Source organism: Notamacropus eugenii, chromosome 1 (assembly GCF_028372415.1).
Source record: "Notamacropus eugenii isolate mMacEug1 chromosome 1, mMacEug1.pri_v2, whole genome shotgun sequence".
Classification (NCBI taxonomy): Eukaryota; Metazoa; Chordata; class Mammalia; order Diprotodontia; family Macropodidae; genus Notamacropus; species Notamacropus eugenii.
The window spans coordinates 579941487-579961399 of NC_092872.1; positions in this window are offsets into that span (position 1 = coordinate 579941487).

The window sequence follows — 19913 nt, forward strand, 5'->3', positions numbered from 1 at the left end:
TATGGAGAGGAAACGCTACTTGCAGATCCTGGGCAGAAAAGAGTGCTTGTGGTTGCTCACAGACAAGAGTACAGACAAAGAGAGAAGTAAACTCCTCTTCCTTGATAGTGCCACCGTAGAGGAACTGAGAACTTACAGGTCGATGGAGTATATCCTACATTTGACAAGGGACTCAGAAGTCAAGTAACTAACTTCCCCAAAAAAGGGGAAAAAATAAGACTATGGAAGGTTACTTTCTTGGTGAAAAGGTATTTTCTTCCATCCTTTCAGATGAGGAAGAACAAAGTATACCATCAGAGGAAGACATCAAAGTCAAGCCTTCTACATCCAAAATCTCCAAAAATAATATTCAATGGGCTCAGGCCATGGAAGAGCTCAAAAAGGATTTGGAAAATCAAATAAGAGAGATGGAGGAAAAATTGAGAAGAGAAATGAGAGTGATGTAAGAAAATCATGAAAAGGGAGTCAACCGTTTGCTAAAGGAGATCCAAAAAAAAAATGCTGAAGAAAATAACATCTTTAAAAATAGACAAACTCAAATGGTAAAAGAGATCCAAAAAGTCAATGAGGAGAAGAATGCTTTAAAAAGTGGAGCTGGCCAAATGGAAAAGGACTTTCCAAAGCTCACTGAAGAAAATATTTCTTTAAAAATTAGAATGGAGCAGATAGAAGCTAATGTCTTTATGAGAAATCAAGAAATTATAAGACAGATCAATAAGAATTAAAAAGTAGAAAATGTGAAATTTACCATTGGAAAAAACAACTGACCTGGAAAATAGATCCAGGAAAGATAATTGTAAAATTATTGGTCTAACTGAAAACCATGATCAAGAAAAGAGCCTAGATATCATCTTCCAAGAAATTATCAAGGAAAATTACCCTGATATTGTAGAACCAGAGGGCAAAATAGAAATGGAAAGAATTCACCAATCACCTCCTGAAATAGATCCCAAAAGGAAAACTCCTAGGAATATTGTAGCAAAATCCCAGAGTTACCAGGTCAAGGAGAAAATATTACAAGCAGCCAGAAAGAAACAGTTCAAGTATGGTGGAAATATAATCAGGATAACACAGGATTTAACAGCTTCTACACTAAGGGATCAAAGGACTTAGAATATGATATTCCAGAGGTCAAAGGAGATAGGATTAAAACCTAGGATCACCTACCCAGCAAAACTGTGTATAGTACTTCAGGAGAAAAAAATGGAATTTCAATGAAATGGAGGACTTCCAAGCATTCTTGTTGAAAAGACCAGAGCTGAATAGAAAATTTGACTTTCAAATATAAGAATCAAGAGAAACATGAAAAGATAAACAGGAAAGAGAAGCCTTAAGGAACTCATTAAAGTTGAACTGTTTACATTCCTAGATGGAAAGATGTTATTTGAAACTCATGAGAACTTTTTTAGCATTAGGATAGTTAAAGGGAATATATATAGATATAGATATATACATATATACATATATAGATGTAGATGTGTATGGGTATGTATATATTTGTATATTATATATGTGTAGGTATATAAATGGACATGGGTGTATGTGTCTATGTGTGTACATATATGTGTATATGTATACATAGACAGAGGGCACAGGTTGAGTTGAATATGAAGGGAGAATACCTAAAAAAATTAAAATTTACTGTTGAATGGTATATAGTAGGAGTAAGAGAAAGGGAGAGGCAGAATGTAGCAAATCATCTAACATATAAGAGGGAAGAAAGAACTTTTACAATGCAGGGGTAGAAGGGGGAGATGAAAGGAAGTAACTGTGCCTTACTCTCATGAGATTTGGCTTAAGGAGGGAGTAATACACACTCAATTGGATATGAAAATCTATTTTATCCTGCAGGAAGGCAAGGGGGAAGGGGATAGGAAAGGGAAGAAAACAGAAGGGACAGAAAATTGAGGAAAGGGATAATCAGAAGCAAACACTATTGTGGGAGGACAGGTCGAGGGAGAGAATGGAATAAATGGAGGGCAGGATAGGACAGAGGGAAATGTGGTTAGTCTTTTACAATACAGCTATTATGGAAGTGCTTTGCATTGTTACACATGAATGACTTATATTGAATTGCTTGTTTTCTCAATGAGGATGGATGGGGAGGGAGGGAGACTATGGAACTCAAAGCTTTAATAATGAATGTTAAAACTTGTTTTAGCATGCAACTGGAAATTAAGATATATAAGCAATGGAGTATAGTATTTTGCCCTATAGGAAAATAGAGGGGAAGAGGGATGGAAGAAGGGTGGATAATAGAAGGGAGGACAGACTGAAGAAAGGGGTGAATGGGGTGCATGCTGTCCTGGGGTGGGGGATGGGGAGAGATGGTGAGAAAATTTTGAATTCAAATTTTTGTGGAAGTAAATGGTAAGAACTGAAAAATAAATGAATTATATATTGAAAAAAAAAACTGTGAATAAATAGATCTTTCCTTCAACTGACAAATAGTATAAATCCAAGAGTTTTTATTCTATATGAGGAAATAAATTTTCAATAAGACTAGGGGTGAATATGGATGTCCATTTTCACCACAATCCTAAAAGTTCAAATAAAAATTAAATTAAATGATATCTTCAGCAATCTTTCAGAACACAAAATAAATCCACACAAATCATTCCAATTTCTAGGTAACAATAAAACCTAATAGAAGAGATAAAAAAGAACTTTTATTTCGAATAATTACAGAATATATAGAATATTTGACACTCTTATCTACCAAGATATATAAAAATAGAATTTTTGTAATTAGTTAGGTTTTTTAGTTCTGTTAACAGTAGTTTGAAGTTAATAATTTGTAGTAGTTTATAGTTAATAATTGCAAAAAATATTGGTTGCTCATGAATAGGAGGAATCATTATAATAAAATTATTATACTACCTAAATCATTCTACTTGTGAAATACATTACAATCATATCACCCAAGGATTATTTAATAGAATTAGAAAAATAATAATGAAATAATGAAAAATGAAAAAATAATGAAATTCATATGGAAGTAAGCAAGTTCTAGAATCTCAAGGGAAAAACTTAAAAGAAATAGGAATGTATAAGACTTAGTGGAGCCATATCTCAAACTAAACTACAAAGCAGTAATTCTCAATTAATACAATTCTTAATAATATGTTATTGGCTAAAAATAGATAACTTAATCAATGGAAGAGATAAGGTAAACAATGTACAGAAGCAAATGTATCTGGTAGATTTGTATTGAATAAACACAAAGATCTGAGTTACTGAACTAAGGACTTATCATTTGACAAAACTGTTAGGAAAATTAAATAACAGCATGGAAGAAATTAGATTTATATCAAAACTTCACACTTATACCAAGATCCAAATGAATCTATGATCTTGGTAAAGATTTGTAATGGAAAGCAAAGTAAGATATTTTGCTATTTCTGTTTTAGACAATCTAATTGAATCTTGCCTTTGACTAATCGAGAATCTTTAACTAGAAATGGTGTGTGTATGTGTGTATACATATATATATATATATGTATATATTAGAGAGAGTTTTAACCAATCAACCATGTGCAAGTGGCCTCTAATCAATCATGGGCTCTAATCAATCAGATGCTGACTGAGTACAATTGTATGTAAAGAGAGCCAGAGTTAAGAGAAGCAGACCTGAAGAGAGCCAGCATTGAGGAGAAGAGGGCTGAGAGGAGACCTCTGATAGAGAAGAAGACCTCTGAGAGCTGAGAGGAAACCCTGTCTATTCATCGGTGCTGATTTTTCAGACAGAAGCCCTGACTGTTGGTCTTTATGAGTGAATAGAGATAATGGGACTGGTGGTGTGTATTAGTATCACTGTTGCCCTGTTGAGCTTTGTTTTCCCAGAAAATGAAGTTGCTTAGTGGAACAGTCCCCATGAGCTGAGACATGGAGCAGGAGCAGAGAGCCACCTAAGTGTGAGAGTTGGGAGTGGCTAGTCCATAGAGGAAGAGCCATGGGACATGGAAGTCAACCTCAAGTCAAGAAGAAAGAGGACTTTACTTAGACACATGATACTGATTAAGAAGATTGTACAGTGACTGAGGGGTGGGTGGTGTGGTACTTTGAAAAAGGATACTTGATATTGATTGATGTTTTACTTAAAACATTGCTATTGTTAGGAGATATATACTGATTGAATGACGCATTTTACTTAAGGATGTTGCTATGAATGCCATGCTTGACTTTACTGAACAATGCTTAGTTTGTTACTGAATAGAGAATTCATTATACTATGCAATTAGGCCCTTAAAATCATTCACAGCAGCAGTCCTGAAGTGTGTTGTCATGATTGGCTTTACAAGATTATATCATAAGTAAATTTGAAAAATGAAGGAAAAATTACCTATCAAATCTATAACTAGGAGAAAACTTCCTGACCAGAAAAGAAAAGAGATGACCACAGAAGATAAGATGAAAAATTTTGATTACACACAATTAAAAAGCTTTTGCAAAACTATAATACATCTAAGATTAAAAGAAACTGTTACATGAGAAATAATTTTTGCAGTAAGCTTCTCCAATACAGGTTTCATTTTCAAGATACTTAAGGAACTGATTCAAATTTATAAGAAAAATATATTTCCCACTAATAAATTGATAAATAGTCCTAAGTATGTGAACAGGCAGTTCTCAGGTGAAGAAATAAAAATGACCCACAGCCATATGAAAAAATGTTTCAACTCCCCACTAATTAGAGAAATAAACACGAACACAATTCTGAGATTCTACTTCATTCAGATTGGCACAAAAAAAAGAAAATGGCAAATTTTAGAAGTTCTGTGGGAAAAGTGGCATGTTGATATACTTGGTGCATCTATGAATGGGTTCCATGAACCATTCTAGAAAACATTGAGCATTATACACAAAATGTTACTAAATAGTGCATGTCCACTACTAGGCCTTATCCTTAAAAAAGAGAGGAAGCAATTCTGTATATACAAAAATATATATTTATAGCAGCTCTTTTAGTTTATTCTAGAACCTAAGGGGATGACTGTCAATTTGGGAATAGCTGACCAAATTGTGGTATGTAAACATAAGTAGGATTCTACCGTTCTATAAGAAATGAGGAAACATCATCTCAAAGAGACATAGAAAGACATATAAACTGATGCAGAGGGAAATAAACAGAACCAAAATAATTTATACTGTGACATCTACATTATGAAAATGAATCATTTTGAAGACTTTCTTAAACTAATAGAATGAAATGAGCAGAACCAGGAGAACAATTTATACAATAACAAAAACTCTGTAAAGACAAGGAACTTTGAAAGCTGGAAGAACTGTGACCAACACAATGACCATCTAAGATTCTGTAATGCATAAAAAGTCTGAGATAAATAATTTCTGGGTAATTAATATCAATTTATTAATTTTAGCTAGCTAAAAATTAATCAATGAGGTCAGTGGCACTGAAGAACCAAAGACAAACTTTGGGACCCACTGAGAATTTAGATACTCTTGGAAGAGTGGGTGTTCCCAACAGGCAGAAATCAACTCTGACTGGCTAACTATTAATGAGAGAATAAATATTATAATGAAAGGTAGGCTTATTCTAATGAGAAGCTGCGGGACATGACTCTGATTATATCATTCTGACTCATCTCTACCCAGACCACCTTTACCTTGGGCGATCTAAACAAAAAGATTTACCTCTATCCAAGCTACTTATGTCCCTGTTAGGTGGAGTCTCACCCAAGATTGAAGGAAATGTTAACCCAATCTCATCTACCAGCAATGTCTTTCCCAGGGACTAGGTTTGGAACAAGGAACTAGAGAGGGAAAAATAATATAAAGAAAAATTAATCATTTCTCTCCATTCCAAAGAACTGATACTGAAATATATTATCCAGTTTCTGACTGAGATATAATAGATTTAGATGTGTACACAAAAATAAGTAGACAAATATTTAAATAAATAAATATTCTCATCTATAGATGAGAAGCAGCTAGGTGGCACAGTGGATAGAAGTACAGAGCCTGCAGTTAGAAACTCATCTTTGTGAGTTCAAATCTGAACTAGCTACATGATCCTGAGCAATTCATTGAGCCTGATTGTCTCAGTTTCCTCATCTGTAAAAGGAGCTAGAAAAGGAAATGGTTGCCAAGAAAACCCCAAATAAGGTCACAGAGGGTCAGACGTGACTGAAATAACTAACAGCAAACAATATAAATTTCAATGACATAGATATACAGGCGTATATCTGTATATGTTGATAGATAAATAAACGGATGGATGGATTTAGGTGCATCCATAAACATAGATACAGCTAACAGAGATGTAGATATATATGCACAGACACATGTACACATGTATATATGCAGAGTTATACATATATATGCATATATGTGTGTGTATATATGTATACAGATATTTGCTTTCTTTGACTTGGCATATTTGTTAAAAAGAATGTTTTTAGTTTTTCTTTTTACAATGGCAACAGGGAGAAACAGATTTTTGCTCATTTTTTTAAAATAATTGAAACAGAAAGGTTGGGGAGGGGGTGCTACAGATGTGGAATGTTGCGTGCACTTTCAGATGAGGTCACTGAGTTGGTACTTTTACTTGTCTGAGTTACCTTGTTAACAAGAGTTCTCTCACAAAGTGGGAGTAGTCTGTAAATATTTGTAATGTCAAAACAAAACATATCAATAAAACTTTTTTTTAAAGCAAAAGAGTTCTCCCTTCCCCTCCTTATTCAGTGATGATGCCTCCTCCCTTCTCCAAAAAAAAAATGGCTTCAGTCAGCACCATGGAACCTGCTCAGCCCCAGTCCATACCAGGTCATGACAGCAGGGAATAGCCCACCTACCCCCATATCATGGCAGTTTGCCTAAAATGCAAGCAAAATACCCAAGAGGAAAAAGCCTGCCTCATGTGCTGAAACTGCAGACCAAAAGTTATATGGTAACAACACAAGTCACAAGGGAATCATGGCGAACCCACTAGACAAGAAGAATAAACCAGAAGTTTATTTCTTCTTTTATATAACTATTTAAAGGGGTTGGGGGTGGAGAAGAATTAACAGGATTTTAGAGAATCACAGAAAAACGCCTCAATATTAAGAAATGGTAATTTTTGCAAATAATATAATATGGATAAGCTTAATAAAATCTTGGTGTTGTCTCTTCCTGAATACCTATAAATATAGGTATCACTAAACTAATAAAGAAATGGGATTACCACCCTATATACTCAGATAAACTTAGGTTAGAATAACACCATGTAAATCCCACAGTTCTGTGAATTCAACACATGTGAAAAGAAAAGCCACAGTTTGAGATCCATTAAAGCAGCAGGGCTAAATTTCAGCATTTTAAATCATCTGGGTTCCAGGTTTTCAGTGTGTTATGGATATTTTATTACCTGTGGTAGTTTAATTACATTAAAAGATACTATGGTCTAAGCAACCTACTTCTGTTGTGAAAAAAAATCATGAAGCCCCCCAAAAATTGAACAATCCCCTTCATTCAGGATCGGTGTTTATAGAGATTTATATTAAATTAACCTTAGTGGAATGGAATGGAATGAATACTGGATAGAAGAACAGGAGCCCAGGTTCTAGTCTTATGCTTGCTGTGAGACTGTGTGAGTCAGACTCTTAACTTCTCCACACCTCAATTTTCTTAGATTTAGAATGAGGTTAGAATATATCATTCTCTAAGATCTGTTTTAGGCCTAAAATTATCTAATTCTTTAATTTTCACCTTCAAATTATCTAAAGTTATATGTTACCATGATATTCTTGAATGAACATGTTATGACAACAAGAAAAGGCTCTCACTCAGTCTTAGTTTTTTTGTTTTTGTTTTATCCTAGGAAAAATATCATCCATACAGTGATCTACTCCTTACAAATAATACTCCATCTCCATCTCTATGCCTTTGCACTGGCCATCCATCATGCCTCTAATAGCATCTCTCCCCCTCTCTTCTTTTGTGACACTTAAGTTTTTTCTGATCCTTCCCCATCATCGGCTTCTAGTGTCCTCCCCTCCCATAGTGTCTTGTATTTATTTGTATGTTTGTATGTGTGACTATATATATAAATATACACATACACATGACATCACACACACATATATACATATATATACAAACACTTACTGTTTTCCCCCTTCAGAATACAAATTTCTTTGTGAAAAGACTGTTTTACTCTTTACATTTATGTCTCCAATGACTAGCATAGAGTAAGCACTTAATAAATGCTACCTGAGTGAATTCATGATGGATAATTCTAGTTAACTACATGGAAAACGTTGGGAAAAATATCTTTTGAAAATCATGTAGCAGTGGTGTCTGCTTCCTAAATTTTTTGTTTCACCTACCCTACCAGTTCTGCTTTCCCCTTCTTTTGCAGGGTGATACTTTCCCCCACCCTCTCGCTCCAAAAGAAAATACTTCTACATAGACCAATGCCTGACACCATACACAAGAATAAAGTACAAATGGATACATGATCTAAGTATAAAGACTAATACTATAAACAAATTAGGGGAGCGAGGAAGAATGTATTTGCCAGGTTTATGGAGAATGGAGAAATTTATGACCAAACAAGAGATAGAAAACATTATAAAGTGCAAAATGGATAATTTTGATTACATAAATTGAAAAGTTTTTGCACAAAGAAATCCAGTGCAACCAAGCTTAGGAGGGAAGCAGAAAACTGGGAAAGAATTTTTGCAACTAGTATCTGTGATAAAGGCCTCATTTCTAAAATATATAGAGACCTTAGTCAAATGTACAAGAACAAAAGTCATTCCCCAATTGATAAATGATCAAAGGATACGAAGAGAGAGTTTTCAGAGGAAGAAATTAAAGCTATCTATAGTCATATGAAAAAAATGCTCTAAATCACTATTGATTAGAGAGATGCAAATAAAGCAACTCTGAGGTACCATATCACACCTATCAGATTGGCTAACAAGATAAAACAGAAAGATGATAAATGCTGGAGAAAATGTGGGAGAGTTGGAACACTAATTTATTGTTGGTGGAGCTGTGAACTAATCCAACCATTCTGGAGAGCAATTTAGAACTATGCTCAAAGGGCTACAAAAATGTTCATACCCTTTGACCCAGCAATATAGCTTCTAGAACTGTATCCCAAAGAGATTATAAAAATAGGAATGGGTCCCATGTGTACAAAAATATTTATAGCAGCTCTTTTTGTGGTGGCCAAGAACTGGAAATTAAGGGGATGCCCATCAATTGGGGAATGGCTGAATAAATTATGGTATATTAATATAATAGAATACCATTGTGCTATAAGAAATGATGAACAGGAAGACTTCAGAGAGGACTGGAAGGACATATATGAACTTATACTGAGTGAAAGGAGCAGGACCAGGAGATAGTTGTACACAGCAACAACTGCAATGTGTGAGGAATTTTTCTGGTAGATTTAGTACTTCATAGCAATGCAAGGACTTAAAACATTCCCAAAGGACTCCAAAGGCAAAATGCCTTCCACATCCAGAGAAAGAAATATGGAATTGCAATGCAGAATGAAGCAGAATATTTTCTCTTGTGTTATGCCTTGTTCTGTTTGGATTTTTCTCATGGTATCTCACATTCATTTTAATTCTCCTATGCAACATGACTAATATGAAAATGTATATAATAAGAACGTATGTGTAGAACCAACTCCCCCCCAAAAAAGAGAAAACTTCTATCAACATTGTGAAATCTGCTCAGCTGCAACCCATGCAGAATCATGACAACAGGGAACAGACCAGTTACTACTACATAATACAGCTTGCCAATATTGGAAGGAACGTACCATGTATATGACACCCAAGCCATAGGCTTCTTGACTTAATTTTAGGAAATTCTACGGCAAAATCATAGCTAGCAATTTTTGCATCCAAGATAAGCTGCACAAAACATGCTGTTTGTGTAGTTGAGGTAAAGATGAGGGTAGAGAAGAGAGAGCTATTCTAGAGGGAGTGAGCAAAAAGTGGTCAGGCTAGAGAGGGGCTTCACCTGTCAGATGAACACCACCAGTCATTAGTTTCCTTTGTTTAATGAATTATCTTTGCTAGCTAAGCACTAAGCTAAGTTGGACAGTTAGTACTTTGTTGTTGAAGACCTAAAAGTACTGTCTGTGGTCCTCTCAATTTCACTACTGAGGAATAGAGCTCCTCTTACTCTGCTTATTTACATATATTGCTCTACTTTCAGGTTCCTTAGATCAGTTTTATGAGTAACCTGGGGGAAAGTCCCCAGTCCCCATTGCTTTTATGCAGGTTCTTAACCCAAGGTTCACGATTTTTTAAAAAATTGTTTTGATGATTGTACTCCATAGAATTAGTTTCCTTTCTAATTCTCTGCATTTTATTATTTCTGTATTTAACAATATTATTCAAAGAATGGTCCATAGGTTTCACCAGACAGTCTGAGGGGTCCATAACACACGAAAAGATAAGAACCTTTGGCATAGGTTCCCAAGTGGGCAATACCACCTGAGGGGGACTGTAGCAATCCATGGGGGTGACAGTAGCCTCCCATGCAATAAGGTGGGGGGGCACAATGAATAAAAATAAGAGGGAGGTGGAAACATAAGGAAAGAACAGAAGACAAAATTTTGAACAACAATTCATATATATTTTATCTGTTGTGTAACAGAGTTAAAGTCAGAGTGACTACATTATTTTCCAAACAAACACACATAATGAAAGCTATAAGCCATCAATGGTCAAGAACACTGACAGGTCTTAAGAAGCAAGTGTTGGCAGGCAAGCATATTAAACATTGTCAGGAAGGGCAGCATGCATAAGCAGGAATATGTGCGTGTAATGATTTGTTAACAATGTGATACCACACAGTTACACGATGCAATATTACATCATCAAAGTTTCAAAACAGAAAAAAACCAAATTTACAATTAATTATTAAATTTAAGATGTCATTTTAAATATGTATATAATATTTTTTGAAATCACCCAAATGTAAAAAAAATCACTTAAGGATTAAACAAAATAGATTTCCAGGGGTATGCTGAGTATTTTTTTAAAGGAAGTGGGAGGCCAAATAAGTTTGGGAACCTCTGGCCTAGAGGATTACCATGTGTTCCTTTAAAGCTGAGCAGTTTAACTGCTGAACATCATTGGATCAGATTATAAGTGGTGGCACAATTATTAGTGACAATTAAAGCTTGAGGGTCCAAATCAGGAGGAAAATAATGAGGAATGTACCACTCACTAATCCTCTTTACCTGTTCTCTTCCAAAGGAGTAAATTCATTGGCACCTTACTTCAGCTGTCTATCCAGTGACAGGTGTGCTCACATCATCCTAGGCCTTATGACTTGACCTCTAGCTGTTTCTTCTACAACAGAGCCTGCAGTCTGACACCTGCTGCAGTGCTGGATTCAGTGGGAACCATGACTGCTGGAGGAAGCAGGAGGCTATAGGAATGTAGCCCCTCTCTCTTATGAAACTCAGTGACTCCAGCACATACAGCTGCATGCATTGTACTTCCAAAGTGCAAACAAACTCCAAGTGTGGGTTACGTATCATGTGTCCATGGATAGAACATGTGGTATATCACTAAGGCTGCTTCAGTCGCTGCAGGTACCAAATGTTTGGTTAGCCAAAAACAGAGGTCTCCCTGGACCCAAAGTCAATAACAGCCATAAAACAGGGAGCCACTGTCTCAAGTCAAGACTTGTCTTCCAAAGTTACAGGTTACCCAGCCTATTTCCTGTTGCTCAATGCTGCTGTAAGTAGCAACTAGCTCTTTGGAAGGAAAAGGAGCACCGTGACCCTGCCAGCTCTCAGACAATAGCTGGCTACAGGTCTCTAAGTCTAAAGAAAGACTCAGACTCTAACCTGAACTTTGAGGGTGTGCTAACACTTTTGCCCCAAGATCATACGATGATAATGGTAATAATAAAAACAATATTGATATAGTATGTTAAACTTTGCCAAAAAATTTACTCATAGTGTCTCATTAGAGCCTCACAATAACCCTGTAGGGTTCATGTTATTTTTGCTGCTATCAACTCAATTTTAAAGAAGAGGAAAATGAAGTTGAGAGAGATTAAAACAAGGATAGGGAAACTGCACTTTCGATGTGATCTTGAGCAACAGGTTCCCCCTCCCCGGAAAAGATTTGTCTAGGGTCACAGAGTTTTTAAAGTGTTGGAGGCAGAAATTGAACTCGGATCTTAATCCCAAGTCCAGAATTCTCCCCACTATCCTACCTAGCAATGTTAGAGAATCATCAGGGCCAGAGGTATCCAACACTCCAGCCAGCAATTCCCCTAAGTACTGCCTGGGCAAGAAAAGATGTAATTGGGAAATAGTTAATAAAATAAAGAAAAATACAATAGAACGTAGGTAAAATTAACATGTGATTTTTACAATCATCATGCCCCAGAAAGTGTAAATCCTTATGTAAGGTTTAGGAGCCCCTGTTACTATTTGAGTTTGATAATGGTCAAAACTGTCTTCCTTTAAATAGAAGCAAACTAAAAAATTACAAAATAGAGCAGGGCAGAGACTTGGCACCCCAGAAGATATGTTCAACCCTGATCTCGTAGAAATGTGACTATTTAGATGATCAGTCAAACTGGAGCACTCTTACAGAGACAGCTAGGTGGTGCAGTAGATAGAGTACTGAATCAGGGAGAACCGCATTTCAATCCTGCCTCAGATACTTACTAGTTGTGTAACCCTGGGTTAGTCACTTAACCACTATATACTTCAATTTTCTCACCTGTAAAATGGGGATAATAATAGCACCTACCTCCCAGGGTTGTTATGAGAAGCAAATGAGTGAACATTCAGTCAGTCAGGTCTGCTGTTCACCAGGCACCATGCTAAGTGCTAAAATAAAGACAAGAGACAGCCGCTACCCTCAAAAAGCTGACAATCTAATGAAGGGAGGACAACACAGAAAAAAAGAAGCTGAAAGGGGGCATGAGGGATGAAAGGAGGGAAGGCAGACAGATAGGAAATCATGAGGTGCCTGCCCTGGGCCACTGCCTTAAATAGAGCATCTGGGAGGCACTCTCTGATAACCACCCTGCACCCTCTACAATCAAACAGAGGTTGGGACCCTGGGGCAGCCACCTCGCATATCTAAATCATTTTGCAAATCTTGCAGCACTATGTTGTTGGTGCTGTTGTTATCAGACAATATCTTTCACTTCCTAGGATGGCAATTATGGTCAAATTTTATTGCAATTATTTGTTTTAAAAAAACAACAACCCTCTCCCTGCCTCTGCTGTCACTTGTGTTGCCATCATTTGAAGATTTGGCAGCTTCTTCTAGAAGATCTAGGACACACTTTCCCCAACAGTTTCCTTACACACACACCCCATGTAGTATTAAGGTATTACCAGGAATACACTCTCAAATCAGTTGTCTAGAGTTTGCAAAAGTTACTTGACATGTGTAAAGATTAATCAGGGTTGCTTTTGGGTAATTATTGTTATAGGGGATTGTGTTTAAGGGATTCAATTTGTGAAGAGCTCCTACAAGGTCAGTAACCAGCCCTTCCTTCCTTACTGCCATTAAGCCTTTGGAAACCAGAAGGTCCCATCTTCCATATTCTATTTAGAACCTCGAGACTGGTCTCTTCCGCAAGAGTGTGCTTGCTTGGTCCTCCCCATACCTTGGAAAAGAAAATCCCAACCTCTTGTTCTCTTAGTCCCTATCATTCAGAATCGATTCCTTTCTAAGTAAAAAATCACTTTCAATAGCCTGTTCTGCCATGCCATTCTGTTCAGCCTCATCCTTCCCCAATCTTTATCTTTCTCTATTCTATCCATTGTATTTTCAGAGACCTCTACTCTATTATTAACAAACTTCATTTGCTCTTGAACTCATCCTCTTACACTCTCCTTCCACTTCCTAACAATAATTGAATTCTGACTTTCCCCTGAAGACACCTCTACTTCAGCGCTAATTGTTTTTTCTTACTTTCCCTAGCGCACCATCACATGCATTGACAGAGTAAGAAAGAAGAGTCAAATTACTCATTATTCTGTTATCATTCCAAATGACCATCATTCCATAAAATCTGCCTCTATAAAATGAACAATACCCAATTGTATCATCTTATTCAGATGATGTTGCAATTCAGAATATTTTTAAGAATTAAGATGTTTAAGATTTAAAATATTTTGTCACCTCCTTTACATATTATCATTAAGTAATCATTTTAGCATTAATAATAACTTACTCACATTTATAAATCAATCAATCAACAAGCATTTTTTAAAGTGCCTACCATGTGCCACTGACCACACAAATGCAGTTGATGAAACAATCCCAGCTGGCAAGAAGCTCATATTCTAATGGGGCAGAGACAATAAGGTGTTTATATACAGAATAAGTATAATGAAGTTAAAAACAAGGGAGATCAAGAGGGAGGACATTCTCAACTGAAGAAATTGGTAGAGGCATTACACAGAAGGTGATGGATTTTGCAGGAAAAGTTATTCTTTATGATGGAAATGAGAAAGCTGTGCTTTCCAGGTATCTGATATAGGTAGTACAAATTCGAGGAGAGAGGAGATTGATTGTAGGGTGTGAAGAAACAAAGAGAAGACCAGTTTAACTGGATCATACAGGACTAGAAAGCGAATGTTGCCTGATGAGAGCGCTCTAAAGGTGGTACAATAAATAAAGCACTTGGTCAGTTTTCAGGAAGATCTGAGTTCAAATCTGAATTTAGGTTCTTACTAGCTGTATGGTGACCCTGGGCAAATCAGTTAACCTCTATCTGCCACAATTTCCTCAACTGTCAAATGGGGATAATAGTATTGAAAATAATAAGACTTGCCTTCCAGAATTACTATAAGGATCAAATAACATAATATTTGTAAAGCATTTTTCAGACCTTAAAGCACTGCATAAATGCTAGATATTATCTCCCCACTGCCTTAGATACCCACAGGGGCAGTTGCACCTAGACACCTTCTCCCCTCAAAAAAAAAAAAAAAGAATGACATCTATGGATTAGTAAATTTGACTTTGATTCCTAGCAAAAGTTCAGAATTATTAACATGATGAAATGTAAACATCTCCAAAAGAAGTAAACCATGAAGAGACAGAATAGCATTATTTAAAAAAAATAGGTCATATGAGACTAACTTCATTTACTAATCTAGAGTTACTAGACATATATTGAAGAAATATAACATATTTGGGGGCAGCTAGGTGGTACCATGGAAAAGAGTGCCAAGCCTGGAGTCAGGAAGACCTGAGCTCAACTCTGGTCTCAGACACTTACTAGCTGTGTGACACTGGGCAAGTCATTTATCCCTGTTTGCCTCAGTTTCCTCATCTGTAAAATGGGCTACAGAAGGAAATGGCAAAACTTCTCTAGTATCTTTGCCAAGAAAACCCCAAATGGGATCATGATGAGTCAGAAGTGACTGAAATGACTGAACAACAAATTATACATTTAGTTTATTTAGATTTTAGCAAAGCATTGTACAAAGTTTCATACTATCCTTGTGGATAGTAGAAAGATGTGGCCCATTGATTCTATCTCTACAATATCTTTTTTTTATCATTTTCGTTCTCTCCTATCATACAGCAACCACTCTATTTAGGCCTGCATTACCTCTCACCCGAGCTATTCTAACAACTTCCTAACTAATCTCTGTGCCTACAATCTCTCTTCCTTACAATCAGAGAGTCACTAAAATTATCTTTCATAAGCAGATCTTTTGATCTGTCAATCAGATCAATTTTCTGTCAGTTTGATCCATTGATTCCCTGCTCAAAACTATTCCATGGCTCTAGAAGACAAATTCCTTAGCTTCACAGTTAAAGTACTCCATAATCTCTATCTATTCTACTTTATTTCACTCTAGTTAACATCTAATTCATTCTTGTTCTTTTTCTTCTCCCCTTCCACACTGTCCATCAGGAGATCTAGATGCCATTTACCTTCTATCTTCATTAATTTTGACTTCTACACTCATAATTATAGATCTCAGAGCTAAAAAGAGCATCAGAGGTCAACTAATCCAAACTACTCATAGAATACCCTCCACAATACTACGCCCCTCTTCATTAAGTGGGAACCCAGTGTTTACTTTAAGATATCCCGTAATTAATAATAATAATCAATATTGACAGCAGCTAGCATTTATATAATACCCACTATGCACCAGGTAATGTTCTATGTGCTTGACAAATACTATCTCAAGCAGTAATTCCACTTTAGAGCATACCTAGTTGTTAGGTATTTCGGAGATAAACACCTGACTTCCTGTAGCTTCTCCCTATTAGTCCTAGTTATACGTTACAGAGCCAAGAAAAACAAGGTCTGATTTGATTTCTGTTTCAAAGAGTGTGATGTTCACTGTGATTCACAGAAGCACAGGTTGGAGAGGACTATGGTAATACTCTACTGGCTAAATCTGTACCTAATCTGGAACGTCCCCTACAATATCTCTCAAAAAGTCATCTAGCCTTCGATGAAAGACCTAATTAAGGAGAAGTCAGCAAATTTCAAGGTAGCTCCTTTTATTTTGAAACACCTCCAATTATTGGGAACTTCTTTATCTGGGGTTAAAATTTACCTTCTTCTTATTCTGTCCTCTCTTTTCTGTCCTTTGGGCCAAGAAAAATCAAATCAAATCTGCCAGACCTAGAGGCCTGTATTGGGCTACCCGAGTCTTTCCTACCTCACCTCCGAGGTCTTCAGCTGGCCACGCCGGATGCACGTATGAGAGAAAGGACGTTCCAGAGTCAAACAGGGGTTGAGCTTTATTTCAGGGTCCAGGTTACAAATGCAGGGGGGTCTTCCTTAGGAGGAAGAGGGGGAGATTTCCTAAGGAGGCTAAGCGGAGCCCTACTATCCTCTTTGGCTCCACACGTGCTAAGAGAGAGCTTTCTGGCTTCCTCAATCCTACTTAATCTTCAGCCACACAGTTTGCATCTCAATACCGTGCTGTTAGGTAACTAGGTGTGCTCCAATCCGGGACGACCTCGAGGGCAGGGAGACTCCACCCATCACGTATGTCCAGGGGAGAGGCGGAAATACCCGAGCTAGCCAAGCTAGCTCAGTCTAACCTTCTCGAATCCCTGCTGTTCATGGAGGGCCTCGTAAGACTCTAAGATTTAGAAGTCCCACTTTTACCTGCCCGAGACCGTCCACACGGAATTGAGCTTCCAATCCCAACACAAATCCTCTTTCACAGACATTCCTGGATGTGAAAAAAAATATTCTAAGGAATCTTTATCATTTTCCACCACAAATTAGCATATACATCCACCTGAGACCAGCAGGAACCTTATCTTTCTATAAATCTCTGGCAACATGAAGAACTTCTGCCTAAACATATAGCAGCAAAATGGGCTTGATATACGTAGAATTTTGCTGAAATTTTTCAAAGGTGTCTCCTTTTCCACACTTGTCTTACATGATACCCGGTGACATATTCCATTTTTCAGCTAACTGGCCCCAAACTGCTTGTTTCATCACCTGTCTCTGAGTTTTCACACTTGGGACCTACTCCTTTCTCACTTCCATGTCTTAGAATCTATTGTTTTCAACACGAACACCATTCATCCCTTCCTTGTTGGTGTTCTCTTCCTCCTCAAATTGTCTTGAAGCAAATTATTTAATCTATTCCACTAGTCACTGTAATTCCCTTGAGGGTAAAGACTCATTTGCCTTGATTTGCTTTCCTTTGTACATACATCTCCTAGTACTGTACCTGGCACAACACTTGGCACTTAATTAAATTCCTTAATTGTGCCTCTATTAAATAGTGGCTTGAAAGCAATCCTATTATCTTGTCTGTCAGTTTATACACCCTAACACCTTTTTTTTCTAAGTCATTCACACCAGCCCATATTGGAAAATGATTCCAGCTGTTTTAAATGGGATGCTCACCCTCAAATGACAATTGCCAAGCACAGAGTTCCTCGACTGGATGTGGGAACAAAGAGTAGAGTGTGTTAGACTTAGTAAAATAAGCACTCTTGAAAAATACTAATGTCCTACAATTATTTTTCCATCAGAATAAAATAGTGCCAAGTGAATAGTCCTTTCCAAGTAACGAATCTTCAAAACCAAATGAAATTCTAAAAAACCACTCTTGCAAATAATACTCATCCGGACTACGCAGATGGTATTTTCTAGTTCCTTTCCTATTTCAGTTTGGCGGGGTGACTGATGATATTTTGGGAGGCAATGGGTAATTAGGAATTGGGTGCCAGGTCAGGTATTTGATTTGGAAATTGGACTTCTGGAAATTCTCAGTTCTAAATACAGGTTGAGCCTGCCTTCTAATGTTATCCCTAGGACTCAGAATAAGAAAATGCTGAAAACATTTATAAATGGGACATCACAAGCCTGATTCTTTGTGTCCAGGTTGGAGGGAATACTGTTGCCAGGATACATAAGCCATTTACTATGTCCTTGAATGTCCTCTGGGTGAGAAAGAGGGGACACAGCGTTATTCATGATTACGCAATTACAAGCTAGTGTGATTTGAGAGACTTCCCCCAAAATAGAGTGCAAGAAGGAGAAGAGTCCATGGTATAGGAAACTGCCCAGGACACTTCTACAGCCAAGACTCTGTGGCAGCCAACAGGCAGTGCAACATGAAGATACTCAAGAGAGTATGATCTACTACCATTAACCAGCCCTGTGGCATTTTACCATTCATTTAACTTCTCTGTGCCTCAGTTTCCTCCCTGTAAAACAAGGGGTTTGGCTAGGTGATCTTGAGAATCCTCCAGTACTAGCCATCTATGAACTTAGGGGTGGCCTCAAAGTCACCTGTGGCCCTCTAGTACACAAGTTTGGTCCTTTGACTGAATTCAAACTTGGATTCACTTGAGGAGCTAGAGAGCCACAGGTGACCTTGAGGCCACAGGTTCCCCATCCCTACATCTGAACCATAGGAGGCAGGATACAAGACCTTCTCTTAAGCATATAACAGAGAAAGGCTTTTGTTTTTTTTTCAAAAATAGCTACCAAGTAGACCATAACACTATGCAAATCAACACCGGAAGTTATTTCACTCTAAATTACTTTTGTCAATATTTAGAGTTCTATTATTTTATCAAACAAAAGTAATGATAAAATAACAGGTTGGGTTAGGGAACAGAGAATCAGCCTAAGAGATAAGTAGGTTTGAAGTAACCTCCTGCCTCTGATGTATACTGATTCTGAGACCCTAGGCAAGTCACTTAAACTCTCAGTGCTACAGGCAACTCTCTGAATCTGGGTTGAGGAGACCTAGATGGAGTTTCTCCATTAGGGGGCTCCCCAAAGCAAAGAAGTCAGCATTTCAGGGGAAAAAAATAAATGAATAAATAAATGATCAAATGAGATAATGGGTGAAAGCACTTGGTGCTACATGAAAGCTAAATAGTTAGTTCATAGACAGGAGGTCCCCAAGCCAGTTCAGATTGCAACCTATGTGTAACAATAGAAAAATCTTAGAGATTTACTTGAGGCATGGAATTTAAATTACTTGCCCATAGTTAAACAGCTACTAAGAGCTGGATGTTAAATTTGGACCTATCTTTCTGATCTGAATGTCAAGTTCAGCCCTTCGTCTATCATAACAACAGCTAACATTTCTATAGCTTTTATGATGAGTCATTTGATCCCCACAACAACCCCTGTGTTCAGTTGTTTTGTTGTTTTCATTAGTGTCTGACTCTTTGTGACCCCATCTGGGGTTTTCTTGGCAAAGATACTGGAACGGTTTGCCATTTTCTTCTCCAGCTCATTTGACAGATAAGGAAACTGACACAAACAGGGTTAAGTGACTTGCCCAGGGTCACACTGCTAGTGAGTATCTGAGGCCAGATTTGAACCCAAGACTTCCTGATTCCAGGCCCAGTACTTTATCCACTACTCCATCTAGCTGCCCTTATCTATCATCAGCTATTTTCTATTTGCTTAGATATCATTACATAATA